This window comes from Eublepharis macularius, chromosome 2 (genome assembly GCF_028583425.1).
Source record: "Eublepharis macularius isolate TG4126 chromosome 2, MPM_Emac_v1.0, whole genome shotgun sequence".
NCBI lineage: Eukaryota > Metazoa > Chordata > Lepidosauria > Squamata > Eublepharidae > Eublepharis > Eublepharis macularius.
The window spans coordinates 169,227,616-169,243,132 of NC_072791.1; positions in this window are offsets into that span (position 1 = coordinate 169,227,616).

Here is a 15,517-nt window from a genome sequence, read left to right on the forward strand (position 1 = left end):
GATGCCTCTCACTTTTTCTAAAAAGACATTCCTCCTTGCTCCTAATGCTGCAAACAATTGCCCCTTATGGCTCATTGAGAGGGCATGGAGGATGTTAAAGAAAGAAGAAAATGACTAAGAAGGGACAAAGTGTTCTGCAACTGAGGATGAGCTACTTCTGTCCACATATGTAAATCTGCATTACATAAGAAGGAAACTGGCACTTACAGCCTGATCTTAACCATATTTACTTGGAAGTCAGCCACCCTGATTGCAGTGGGATTGACTTCCCAGAAAATATGCTTAGCAATGGCTTTTTCATTTCCAGGGCCTTTAAAAGGAAGAGGAAAAAATTAATTGAAATGGATGGTTGCTTCTTCTCCCTTTCCCTTTCCTTCCTTCCTTTGCAGAGACAGTCTAATGCTAGAGTAAGTTGCATACACAGCATTAAGTGTACAATCATAATACATGACAAAGCAGCAAAATTCCTGACTGTGTCAATCATCATAGCTTCGTATATATTCATTTTATTCCTCTGGGAGTGCCTAGTTTTCGAGTGAGAAATCAGATGGATAATGCATCTACGTGAAAAACATCCAATGCATGAAGAAACTATTTTTTGATTAACTGGATATTGAGTGATATTGAAAACAATAAGAAACTGAGCCAGAATTTCCTGGTCTAATTGAGGTTTTACAGGCTGCCAAATGAACAGTCTTTCTTTCCTGCACAGCACATTCCAGCCACTAGTCACTCGCCAATCATTTCTTAAATTTAAAGTTACTAGGAACAGAGTGAGTTTCCTTTGGAGTAATGACATCCTGACGGTGCAGCAAAGTATGTGACAGAAACAAAATTGAGTTAAGTAGGTGATGTTCTCTTTCTCTTTCTCTTGGCTTTATGGATTAGAATTTTGCGAACCTAAGGCCAAAATAGCTTCTTGCTTGTTTTGTGAAACAAAAGTTTCTCTACATTTATACCATATACCACATATCTAAACCCTTTTGCTTGGAAGGGCCATGGCTCAGTGGTAGAATATCTGCTTTGCACACAAAAGGTCCCTAGTTTAATACCTGGCATTTCTACTTAAAAGGGATCCTGTGAATTCACACATGTGCCTGCTACTAACATTTGTACCCCAATGAAACAAATGGGAGGCTTTACTAAATAGCTCTCTTTCACCAGTTATTATTCTCCCTTCCAGTTCTTTCTTAATGATTGATTGATTGTCACCTTTCTTACTGAGACCCAAGATGGTTTACTAGGGTTGCCAGCTCCAAGTTGGGAAATTCCTGGAGATCTGGGGGGTGAAACCTGGAGAAAGTGGGGTTTGGGAAGGGAAAAGACCTTGGCATGGTATAATTCCATAGCGCCTACCCCCCAAAGTAGCTATTTTCTCCAGGTGAACTGATATCTGTGGCCTGGAGACCAGTTGTAATTCCAGGAGATCTCCAGCCACTACCTGGAGGCTGGCAACCATATAGTTTACACAGTGTAAGTCAATATGAACCACAGCTAGGACATTCAATGAACAAATACATTACAATCAGCAGTTAGAACATTCAATGAACAAATATAATAGTGTACGGCTTGCAGAAATTTGACTTCAAGCATTAATTTGAGCACAGAGATGAAACATGAGACAAAGCATCAGTAATTAATATAATTGGTGCTTTTGGTGCTACACCTCTGAAGATGCCAGCCACAGCTGCTGGCGAAACGTCAGGAACTACAATGCTAAGACCACGGCAATACAGCCCGGAAAACCCACAACAACCAATTAATATAATGTCTTTAGCAGCGTGGAAACTACCCTGTCTCAGAACATGGTGGACTCATTCAGCTATCATGGCATTGGCTACTATCTATTGATAGATTTTCTTCCATGAATTGTCTATTCCTTTTAAAAAGCTGCCTAATGGCCTAGTAGCCATTACCACATCCTGTGGCAGTGAGTTCCCCAAGGTAATCAAACACTATGTAAAGAAGTACTTCCTGTTTTATCTATCCTGAATGTGTTTGTGTTTCCTCATTTCTGTTTCCTCACCAGTTATCAGTCTTGTTGACCCTTCCCTTCAACTATAATTTATTTTTATTTTGTAAGTGGCCTTGAGCGTATTCCTGGAGACGCACCATAAAAATGTTCTACATAAAATGTTCTAAATAAATAAGTTATCATCAGCTCTTCAGCACTGAGCCTACCTTATTAACTCCAGCCCATTATTCCTAAGTGCACACATGCCTGGGTCTTCAGTGTCTGATGTGTCACTTCCATTTCATAATAATTATTTTAAAATTTGAAGGGAATTAGTCTAGATTTTCTGGTTCTAATGATAGTGCTTGGTAGTCTTCCCTCTCTCCAAGGGTTGAAGAGAAAATAACTGGTAACTTGGCATTGTTCCAATACACTTTCCCCCAAGAAACTCATACAGGGTTCTATGGATACAGGCTAATATCAATGGTCCTTGTAGGACTGAGCATTGTAGCAAATGATTTTTCCAGTAATAGGGGAGGAGTTGATGTCTTAGTTCTTTCTCTCATGCATTCCTCAAGATCACTCCCACTAGGGTCCTCTGAACTTTGTGGACAGTATTTTAGGGGACATGCAGCCTGGAGTGTAAAGGAGAAGAAAGAATGTTTCTAGGTCTACTTGTAGTTCCCACTAGTTTGCTGGATACAACAGCAAGAAGGTGAGCACTAGGCAGAAAGAGTGCTGCACAACAGCTGCCAGCTCTTTGCTCAAGGTTTAAGAAGCCCACTGGATTCACCTCTTTTATGTAACTCATTCGGTTAATAGCAAGAGACTAGAGAACAGTAGAGGAAGCCCTCAAATGGCCATGTGGATGTTCTTCCTTTTGGGGGCTGCTTTAGTATTTTCCAGCTGGACCAGGGACATTCTCTGGGATATGGAGGGTTTTTTGGGGAGGGGAGACAGATTCTCCTTCAACAATTGTGAAAGAAGACAAAAGTATGCATCATGGGTTAGGAAAAGATCACAAGGTAGATCCAGCCAACTTTTTCACTCAATGTCAACCAATGCCTAGCCTTACTACAATCCCTAGCCCACATGGCTTTTGTCTATGCAGGTCCCACAGCTGCCCATATAGTCTTTTTGGGTGAGTGAAGGGGACCCTTCCTCCCTTTTTCTCCAATGGGAAAGCCACTTGGATCCAACCCCACATATTGCAAGTTCCTCAAAATCAGCTCTCTTATTTTTTATCTTCAGGAACAGGAAGAGGGAAGGGGCCTTAGTTAGTGCAAGACTAAGCTCTTTCTTAATCTTGTCAAAAGGAAGACAATGTTTAAACTCTTCCAAAGATTGCATTGTGGGAGCATCTCAGTACTGTATAAAAGCCCCATAACTTCAAATAGTTAGCAGCTCCCCTCAAAACCTCATGTCATAAATATTTTCTTTCATCAGATTATTTTAAAAGATAATTGGATATGACCAGCCATAGGAGCATTTGGGCAAGTATGAGCCTAAGGAACTGGCCTTTGCAGAAAAAGTATTTGGACAAGAGTGAATACCTCTCAGAGGATGTTAAAAAGAAGCCCCTTCTCTAGTTTTTGTCTATTTATAAATTATGAGTATAATCCAGTTTCCAAGCATAGAAATCTCTCTTCAGCTCACAGGTGGACTGTGAGCAATCTGTACTGATAGCAATTGAATCCCTATATTTGAGAAAATCCCAGTGTCTGAGCTATTCAGGTTCTCTTGCTCTACCCCCACTGGTTTATGTGAACACCTAAAAGCTGCCAAAGTGCCCCCATTGTAATGGAGTTGGCAAGTTATGCTTACCATACTTAGCATGATCCCATAGTGTGGCATGTCTTCAGGATTTTGGAGATTTGGTATGTGAAATTCATTTTCATTGCTTTAATTCACTAATCTGAGACTAAAAGGGTGTATTGGACATGCTGTGCTAAAAGTAATTGTGTATTTGTCTCCCAAGAGAATTCAGCTGTATGTGAACTGGGTCATAGCCAGGAAAGTTCGGATACAAGGAAACAGAAAATACAATTTTGGGGGGATCGCTACTCCTCTTTCCAAACTGAAGGATTAATATCAGTCTGTTTTATATGGCTAACCAGTGAGCACCATACATAATGCTATTTCCAGTGAGCACCATACATAATGCTAACCAATGAGCACCATACATAATGCTATTTTGCAGTTTAAACAGCATGGGAAGGCCAAGATGAAAAGCCATTTTTCTCCCCTGGCCTAACTCTTCAAACTTTTGTAAGCCCCTGTGGCAGCCTCTGTGTAGGCTGACCATTTCAGGAGAGTAATAAAAATAGTAACATTGTGCCATCAGTAATGGCTTAACTGTATAGTGTTTTCATCAGGTTAACTTTAAAACCTGGGTTTAAGGCCATTATCCAGGGATGTTCACAGCTTTGAAATTACTGAATTTAAACTAGCAAATGACAACTGGGCAAAAGAGCTTTAAAAAGGTTAGAGAGTGCGTGTGCGTGTGCACATGTGCGTGTGTGTGTAAATATCTCATGCGAATGAGATGTATTTAGAGTTCTTGCCCAATGTACATTTTTATACTTTGGAAGAGGGTTGAGAACTGGTTTGCTATTTCTGTGAACTGCTGACAAGGACATTTTCAGGAAATGTTTAAGTGTATACAGGGATGGACTATGGTCAAGGGGTAAAGAACATTTCACATGTAGAAGGTCCCAGGGTCAATCTCTTGTGTGTCCAGTAGGTGATAGGATAGCTGCCTGATACCCTGGAGATCCATGGCCAGAGTAGACAATATTGCGCTAGATGATCTTCTGGATCATTATCTATGTTAATATGGAAAGTTTATCGGCAGTATAAGCCAACAGAATGAGCCCCGTGGTGTAGAGCGGTAAGCTGCAGTACTGCAGTCCAAGCTCTGCTCACAACCTGAGATCGATCCTGGAGGAAGCTGGATTCAGGTAGCTGGCTCAAGGTTGACTCAGCCTTCCATCCTTCTGAGGTTGGTAAAATGAGTACCCAGTTTCCTGGGGGTAAAGTGTAGATGACTGGGGAAGGCAATGGCAAACCACCCCATAAAACGTCTGCCAAAAAAATGTCGTGGTGCGACGTCCCCCCATGGGTCAGTAATGACTCAGTGTTTGCACAGGGGACTACCTTTACCTTTACTTTTAAGCCAATAGAATGTAGGTCTAAGACATTTTATATAGCAATTGAGTTTGTTGAAAGTATACTGGGATTTGTAACAGTGGGCATTGTCAAGTGTGAAATACAGGGATGCATTTGCAAAGAAGTGCTAAGGAACAACAACCAAATATACATTTCCAGCACATGAACACCATGTGTCCCTATATTATTACAAGCAAACATCTCCTTTTCACATGCTTATGGTATGTATTACAGCACAGTGCAGACATCACATTCATCTAATGTGCTGTCATGTCAAGTGTGAATTGGCTGTCACAGATCAGCTTGCTACTCCAGTATCTGAATATGAGGTAGAGATAATCATTATCTGCTGAAAAAGCCGACATTTTTTGTGTATAATACACTATCTCTGCATTTGTGTCTATAATACACTCTTTCTACATTTGTGTTAATTCTCAGAACTCCTTATGGACTCTAAATTGTTAGGGATCATAAACATTCAGGTGAAAACCTGTTCTTTTTTCTCACAAGTAAAATCTGTGGTTTGGATCCCATGAAGGATTTTTGTGAACAGAAGAGTGATTTTTGCCAATATCCCTTCCTGCTGTAGACCTCTAACTCCTCCCTCATGTTGTTTCTGTACTCCCAGTCCCCCAAGAAGCATTGGGGGGAGGCAAAGAAGTCATGCTCCACAGATGGAAATCCTTTCTGTTCATGGAAACTGGTAGATTCATACTTAAGAGGTTATGTTATGTTGGTCAGTTAACTAAATAGTTATACCTTTCTCATAGCTTTTCTGAGCAACATCCCCCCCCCCAACAAACCAGTACTAATGAAAGCATATTCCTGAAACCAGTGTCTAATTAGTTGGTTTAAATTTAGCAGAAGTTGAATAATCTGTGCTGATTAAAATGCAGTTGAGGCCATGCAGGCAATCGCTGAATTTTTTTCATAGAATTTTACTATTGTTTCACTGTGTCATTCACTCTGCTATGTTTCTTACTCACTAGTTCAAGATTGTTTACTTGTAAGAAAGTCCTATTGATTCAACATGACTTATTTCTACTTCATGTAGTTAAGATTAAGACTAGGAAATTGGATACTTTATGAGAATGTTAGAACAATAAATTTTCTAGTGTACATAGGAAGAAATAATTAATGAATTTCCAGCATGGATTACAGGACAAAGTATAACATTCATGAAAATCCTTTTGAATTGGTTAAAATGAACATACACTAGGATGCATCACTGATATATTTGGAACGAAAACAACAGGTGAGATAATTTCTCTAGACTTAATGGGGCTAATTTCCATTAAAGCTCTTAATTATTTTACATGCATAATGGTACTGATACTGCCTTTGGCTCTGCAACATTTTAAATCAAATCTAATCTAAAAGAAAAGTACATGAATCAAAAAGTATGCTTCATACAGTATCTGTTTTTGTTCACTAATCTTGAATTAGAGATGGATTAAGGAAACACATTTGCTTAAAGAAATTTTATTTTAAATAAAGCAGGATTCAGGGCTCAAGACTGGTTGATTTTTAATTGAATTTCTCTAAAAAGACTTTGAGATTGGTTAGAAAGTGTAATGTACTTTTAATCATGGCTTTTAAAAAGATATTAGAAAGAAAATGGATTCCAGGCTTCATATAGTTAGAGACCTCATATGTTTTTTAAAATTTTCACGGGCCCTGTGTATGAGCACTCAGGTTTTAATAATATTATAATGAATTAAAATTAAGGTAGATACTTTTGTGAATTTTTTAATTATAGCATTTGTTTAGAAGCATAAATAAAGAATAATATAACTAAACATTTGGTTGTCATCATAAGCAGTAAATTCATTGTGTGTGTGTGTGTGCGCGCGCCTGTCCATGCACGCACAAACGCTCTGGTCATTTCTAGGTTTAGTTGTAAAAAAGCACCATTGACTTTACTGATTCTTACAATCAAGAAATATGTGTTAATGTCTTAACCAAGCAAGTTTCTAAACACATTTGATGACTGGAAGTTAGCTTTACAAAAAGCAGCACATACAAAAGTCCCAGGCTAAAGGAGTGTTTGAGAGAATTTCAACCAGTTCATTCAAGTGCCAATCTAATGGAATAAGTAAAACACACACACAACTAGATAATGACAAAACAGATAAGATATACACACAGCTTATCTTTGGTCTCAGAATTTTAAAGAAGTTGCTCACATTTTTCATAGACGGCGACGACCAATACTAAATATCGGAACATTTGCCATAAGTTGGGAAATCACAGGAATCCCCACAAAGTAAAAACTAAAAACTAGCTAAAATACTGTCTCACAATTATTTGAATGAATGTAGGTTGTAATTACAGCTTTGCATTCTTTATTCTGGAAAAGAAATGCATGAATAACATACAACAAAATTGTTAATCCATACCTTTGATGCCTTTCTGACTATTTGAGAAATTGCAGAATGTGGACCAATATTTGGCATTTGGCATTTCTGGAGAAATTTTCACCATAGCTGTTTATAACAGTAGGCACATATGCGCCCACACACAACTGCCAGATATATATTCAGATCAAGCAAACATCCAATAAAATATGTTCTGTGCAATGCAAAAATGATTTCAAAGATCTGAAGACAACCCTGATGACAGTCTGTATTACTGTTAAGTTCACCAAAGAACATCTGCAAAACAGACGAGAGGCATATCTGTAAATCTTCTCCAGCAAGAGAAAGGGGTTTTCATTTCCACAAAATAATGCAGGAGGATCTAACAGCATTTTTAAAAAAGTTACCTGTAATGGGTTTTATAGATAAATTACAATTGTTTGTGTTTCAGAAGTATACATCATTTATTTTTCCTTATTTATCTTGAATGAGCTGATATAGACTCACAGAAAACTGAACGCAAGGTTTACCAGGCTTTGCTATGAACATATTAATCTTAGAAACATGGACATTTTAAAGCTGGCATATATGTAATGATTTTACTATTTTAAAGTAGTTACTGTGGATTAAAAATGATAGCATTCCTCTTAGAGTTTTTGATTCACCCTTACCTTGTCCTATGGTTTTAAAGTTTAAAAAGCAATACTATAGCATTAAATGGGTGCCTTTAAGACCAGGTATTTTATTGAAATAACTTTTTTCAATGCACCCACCTTAATAAGTTCTTGATTTTTTGCAATCAGAGATGTATAAAAATTAAATCACCTATGTTTAGAATCCTACATACTGCAAGACCTTTACCAAGGTTAAAAACAAGACTGGTGTTTTCAAGATGATCAGTTATGGTACAAATCCTTTCCAGAACATGGTTGATTTACAGCTTTAGCACCATGCCTAGGTTACTCTTTGCTGTAAGGTAAATGACTTGAGAATAACACAAATATATATTATAATAACATGGTAAGTGGTAAGTCTAAATGGTGGTCCAGAATCTTAGCTTTCATCCAAAAAAATACAAACTCAGAAATATGAATAAGGGTCAGCTATCATTAGTATATTTAAGAGGTCAACAATCTGATGAGCTATGTGGTATAAGCTTCAAGTAGTGAAACTTTTCTCTCACCTTGCTGTTAATTTTCATATTATTTATTTCATACTGTCTTCTTGCTAACTTGCATTCAAATACTGGCTAAAAACCCATTTTCTTCTGGTTTCATCAATTTGATACATAATGTAGAAGAGTAAAATGCTGATTCTGATTTTCTTTCATTAAGGCATCCAAATTAATAATGGTGAAAATGTAAGCTGCGGTTGCAAATTTCTTTTACAGTGGCTCTAAAATATCTTCACTGGTAACCAAAAAGATCTGACAGAACAGTAAACAGAGAAGTAAGATGTTGGGATTATTTTAAGACAGATGCTTTTTTAAACTGTATTAAGAACACCCATCACAGATCCCAATTCCAGCAAGTTCCTCACACAGGAGGTATTTTATCTTCACAACATCTGGACCTGTCAAAGAGGTGCAGTTGTAGACCTTACCAGATGCAGACACCCCATACATAATAGTTCACTAACAAATCATACCATAAAGAACAGTACAACACAAATGTTATATATGTCTATGAAGAAAACTATTCCATGTTGAAGAGGATGGGAGTGGCAGGTAAAGAAAAGCCCAACAAAATTCCGAGCAATTTTAAACAGTAGCTGAGAGCTTTCTTAAGGTTCCCCCTGCTCCAGATTTTTCTACAGATGATGACTGACATGATGGACTTTTTCTTCAGGGTGAACACCCCCCACCCACACACACAAATACATGTGACTTACATACCACAGTAAATTTATATGCTCTCTCAAAAGGACCACTTGTATTATTCTCTGTGATATTTCTAATCCATTCTTCACAGGGATGTAAAGAAGGGGGGGAGGGGAGAATAATTAAAATATTTGATGGGAGTTTTCCATTATTTTTAAGAATTCAGCTGTGCTTAACACCTTGTCTCAATTCTTTTTAAAAAGATTTATCATCTCATTGAATTTGTAGTGTAGTATAAGTAAGAAACATAAAAAGCACCATCGGGCTTTCATTGGTAATCTTATCACCTATGAATAGGTTTACCAATGTCAGTATGAAAAACTAGGCACGACAAGACAGCATCGAGTTGTTAATATCTCTCATTATTGCTTCTCCTCCACTCCAAAAGAGCATAAGACTTTTCCTGAGTGGTGCAGTGCCCTGACATGGATTGGTACCAATTGGTATTTCTTATCCCTTAAATGCTATAATCCCATCTCCATTGTCTCTTCATGCAGAGTGTATTGTTATTTCTCGGATAAAGTGGATTGTAAATAAACAATTCTTCAAGAGTCACACATCTGAATTTTGGACTACTTATCTGAAAGGCCAGAATAGTTTTTATTAAACATTGTTGCACATTTATATTAAACATTCTTGCAGTACATTATATCTGAAAACAATTGCTTGATTTCTGCAAAAACAAAATCCTGTTAGCACAATCCCAAACAAAAGAGATCTGGAAGCCAACTTCTGTAAGTCTTCAGCTTGAACACTAGTCCCTCAACAACCCAGTTGCAGTTCAGTGCACAAGGTCCCGCCTGACAACAGCACAATTTCTATCCTTAAACCATCCTTAAAATTAATTTCTTACAAACTATGTGCCACTTCATGGAACTTAAGCAATTCAAGGAGTGCCTGCCATATTATGAAGATTGAGACGATGGTGCTAGAAGCCTGGTAGAGGGATTATCTATGGGTCAAATGTTTAGCCATCTGGATTTTCTATGAGCGAAACTGAATTTTTGACACCTCTCTTTCAGCTAAATCCAAGGCAAAGTGACTCACAAGTTCTTCCAGGCAGGTTTTTCTTCCTTTTCTTTTTCTCCTTCTAAAGTTCGTTCTAGTGTTCATGAGGGAACTGCGCTGCTTCCACCACCCTGTGGTAATGTTATGCCATGACATACATTCTATTTTCCATGGCCTTGAAAAGCTTTTATTAGAGCTTTGTAGTTACTTCCAAGTCTCAAAACATGCATTCTCTTCATCACCCATTGAGGGTAACATGCAGAATGACTAGATATAGGCAAATCTGTACCATAGGGGAATTCTGTTAAATATTTTGAATAGTGCGAACTCATTAAATACATTCAAGAGCTTCTTTTTTCCCAGGGAGAAGGGAAGTTAGATTTCTTTCACAGACCAGATGTTGAGCTCAATTAAGTAGCTTATATGGCTGAATGAGAGCGGGGTGGGGGATGTCCACCTGATCAGTGCCCCAGAAAGGCAAGCTGGAGCTTTTTTATACTGTAGGCTGTTAGGCTAGTACTTTCAAAAACAAAAACAAACCTTCTCCTCACCCAACTCATTTTGATCACCCCAAAGCCAGGCATAAAATTATTGACGGTTCCTCACTGCTAGCACATTTTACAACTACTCCACTTGTTATATGTAGCAGATGGTGTTCAAACAAATCAAGAAGAAGAAGCTGCAGAAGTGTGGGGAGGGAGGGGGATGGAATCAGTGAAGAAACTCATATATTTCTTTAGATGGTAAGATGAACTGCAGATGGTGAAGGGCAGCAGAGAAGCAGACAATATAAGAAGCAGCAGCTTAAAGAAGAGCCCACTTGTTTTCAAGACTGGGCAACACAAGTCGCTGTCATTACATGATTTATGAATGTTATTTTCTAAATGTTATGACACCAAAGGGACTGCAATCAAACTCAAGTAAAGTCCAATTACTTGCATGTGCTAACTGGGAATTCTTGAAAACACCCCCAAAGTGTACCATGTATATCCCATGTTGTGGCTTAAGCATTTTCCAGGAAAAACAAAGATATTTTATTGGCATCAGCCTTTCAAACTTGGGACAAATGTGCCATCATGCGTTTGTATTTTGTCCACATGGTTTTTAGCTGGGCTGCTAGCACCCTATTTTTATCTGACTCCTGCAGTCAAATTAACCCCAAGTTAAGCTTGACAAAGTGACTAAAACAAAAAAAAAAGTTGTCTGTTGAAGAACCTTAAGTCATACTCAAAGCAGCTGGGTTGATAAGTGCTGGGGAAAAATCATTACGGTGCATTTAAAAATGAATTTCAAGAACATACTTGATAATGTACCCAGGAACCTATAATTAACACTGTTGACTTGGGAAAAGTTGCACTACAATGTGTCAAGTGTTCTCTATTTAAATACTACAACCAAGAACCAGATTTTTAGGACAGGTTGTAACTTGGCTGTAAATATTTACTCCACATTGATGCTTGGTCTACCAGGTTACAGCCTGGAAGCAAATATTTCTTTTAAACATGTGGACTTTCCCCTTTCATAATTTATTCAGACAACCGGACTCCTCCCCTTGCAACAGCTAAACACTCATAGGAGCACAGAGGGAGGTGCACTGTTGGACTAAAACCACTGCCCCAAGCTCTTCTTCATTGGCAATTAAGTGTATATGATGAGAAGCATCCACAGTGACATTGGGACAATGATAGGGATAGTCTATGCTGGTCCCAGGAGCTGTGCTGATCTGAGTGTTTAGGATGGGGATGTGTGACAGAATAGAGTTTGTTAACATTTAAGTTGTCTCTGAGGGCTATAAAAGTATTGGCTTAGATGATAACATCTTCTAGAAGGTGTCTTCCATACTTTGTGGAGACCTTTGTATCCTCCTTCACATGGGCCTCTTCTGTGAGACTATCTGTAGATTCAATCTGTTATTATTAATGCACCTACTATACCTTCTGCATGCCAATGCTGTTATTATGTCAATTAGTTCTACACCTACATCTTTAATGAATAATGTGCCAATGTGCATTTAGTCATTGAAATATATTCATGATTATGTTACTACTATACCCATCATGAAAGACAATGGCCTTAACAATGTATGCTGGAGAGCCATTTCACATTCAAGAAGGGACAAGGTTAATGGAGAGTTTAAAAGATATATTCCCGTGTATATTCATTTGCTGGGGCTACTCTGTATAAGTCAAATTAACCCCAAATACTGGCTTCCAGGAATAATTTCATGTTGTCTAAACAGTGTGTGTATGTATGTTTAAATGTGTGTGTGAAACCACCTCTGCCCTCTCTCAGCAACATCTCTCACATAGAAACATAACCAACAGACCCCTGCCCTGCAAAGTTCATGGTCTCATGGGCCGATTTTATATGCAGAGACTCTATAGTTGGAGTTCCAGTATTGGCACAAGTTATCACTTGACTACAACCCTCCCACTGGCACAGAAGGACTTCTGTGCTGGTGGCCCTTCCTGTTTTTGTTGAAGTATGACTTGGCTATACAAATACTGTTTTTTGTTAAACAGTGTATAATTGTAGTATCGTGACCATAGTTCAGACTTAATGGCATTTTGAATTTGCCTGTAACCGTTAGATGTTACTATGGAATTTTATATCAGTATGTTGATAGCTGGGCTTCTGCAGAGTAAAGCCTACTTAATCATGTTGTAATTTTTTTTACATATTATATACCCATCCTTTCCACATCCCTCATAAGTAAAATCTAATCTATTTGCAGCTGTGTGTTCACACTGGTGTTTCACTATCTATTTACTTATGAATCTACCATTGAAAATTTCCTGAAGATGTACTGTAGGGTTCATGATGAGTAGCTAATGAAAGTTTTAGCTGTGGCTTGTAGCTCCTTGCCCAGTCTAGGGTGCTTCAAAGTTACTGGACAATTCAAGAGAAGAATGCAACTTCTTCTGCCTTCCAAGCAGAAAGTAAGGTCTTTTCAAATGCAAAGAGTCTTTGCAAATAAGGAGTCATCTGGACTCCTTATGTAACATATGTTCTTGTGCAATAATCACTATATTACTGCTGAAATTCATGTATGACTAAAATGCTACTGTTTGAAAACATACATTCAAATGCATCTACAGTTGCTGAATCCATGCTGGATTTGCACTACAAATGCATGTTTGTTCTTGCCCATGACCTAATTCCATATGGATCTTATGGAAAACTAGAAAGGGGGGGGGTGTACAGTGATCATATTAAATGTTTGAATCAGCTGACTCTTATTTCATATCATAATATCTGTGTAAATGGGGAGAATTTTATATGGCTCTAATATAAGCACACATCTATCATATTCTGACTTTTGCAACTCCTACTTTGTAATTAATTACAGTCGTCCAGCCATTAAAATTTATGGGAATTTTGCCAGTGAGCTGAATAAAAGGATTGTATGCTTTCGTTGCTACCCAGTCAGCATGTTGATTCCAAATCCAATATCACATATAATGAAGATTGGATGGTTGATGGCACTTGCCATTGGACATGAAGGTGGATCAAGGAAACACTGAAAGGGGTATTGTTTGGTCGTGTGATGCGGATCCAACAAAGCAATTTTTATGCTAATAAAAAGAGAGAACAGCACTATGTAATTACTAACCAGCTCTACTCACCCTGGAGTCTAGCCATTTCTTTAAAGAACTAGTCTCAAATTACAAATAAATGTGTCAGTTTTGTGATGTAATTAACCCATAACTATCTTAAAGCTATAGGATCACATTTCCGTCCATTGTGAAATTTTATCTTTGACAAAATCCCGAAGAAGCTAACCCTCTCAGTTAGGATTTGTATTGGTTGTTTAATCCTGCTTGACTTAACTGTACTCCACTTGCAGCTGTAATTGTGCCAATTCCTGCCTCATTGATTCCACTGCAAGATTCAGGTCCAGTGACACCTAAAGACCAATTAGATTTTCAGGATATGAGCTTTTAAGATTATAAGTATCCTTTCCTTTTTCCACTCCTCATATCTGATGAAAGGACCTCTGACTCTCAAAAATTCATAACCCGGAAATCTAGATGGTCTTTAAGGTGCTATTGGACCTGCATCTTGCTCTTCAATGACAGACCAAGATGGTTACCAACCTGAAACTACATTGATTCTACTGGTGTCTTTTGAGCTGTTCCTACATTTTCCATCACTCACTGAAGACTGTGTAGAAAGTTAGTGAGGATGGAAGTTAGAGTACTGGACTAGAACCTGGGATCCCTGCTCACCATGAAAGTCATTCACTGATCATGGACCACTCTCTCTCTCTCTCAGTCTAACTTACTTCATAGGGTTATTGTGCAGATAAAATAAAGGAGAGAGAAACATGTACATTAGCCCAAGCTCCTTGTAGGAACTGAGGGTTAGATAAATTAAAATGGTCTGCTCTGCTCTGTGGAGTTATATGATGTTTCAGTTTGTTTTCTCTTAGCAAGTTGAAGATGTCATCTGTTTCTCCTGAGCATGTGACCCCCTGGAATAATTCTGGAGCTTCTTTATGAGATGCCACTCCCAGGTGGCTCATATTATACTGCCTTATTGTAGCTCTTCGGTGGTAGCAACTGGGGGTGCATAAACTTGTAAAGTTTGTGTTTTATGAGGTACTATAATATCAGAGGATTCCTGCTTCATCCCTTCTTGAGTTCTTTCTAAAAATCCAAATTTGAGTGATTGTTGTATGTGAATATTACCTTTCCCCATACATTTTATGTCCTTTTAAAGATACCTGGTTTAAGAAATCTGTTTTTAAAAATGCATTCCTCTATCTGAAGTATTTTTTAATTTTTTTTTTACTTTCCAGAGTTGTGAATAGGCTGACAATATGCTTTATTATTTGGTTTCCCTCACTATGGCAAATTTGAAGGAATATTTGCAAATCAATTGGGCTTAAAATGATAGTTCTTTCCTCTAGTCTAGGTGTAAGTGGATATTACTGCAAGCAGTCTCCTCTCCCCAATCAACATGAATATTTGTATGCCATTCTTTTATTTTTATTCTTTAGAAATCAATTAATTTTTTGTAAGTATCAAAGGTTTTAAACTGATCATTGTGATATGATTAATTTAGTTTTAATCAGCGTTTGTAGAAATTGTTCTTTCTTATCTTCACATACATAGAGACATGCATCTCCTACCCCCCTTCAGTTGGAAG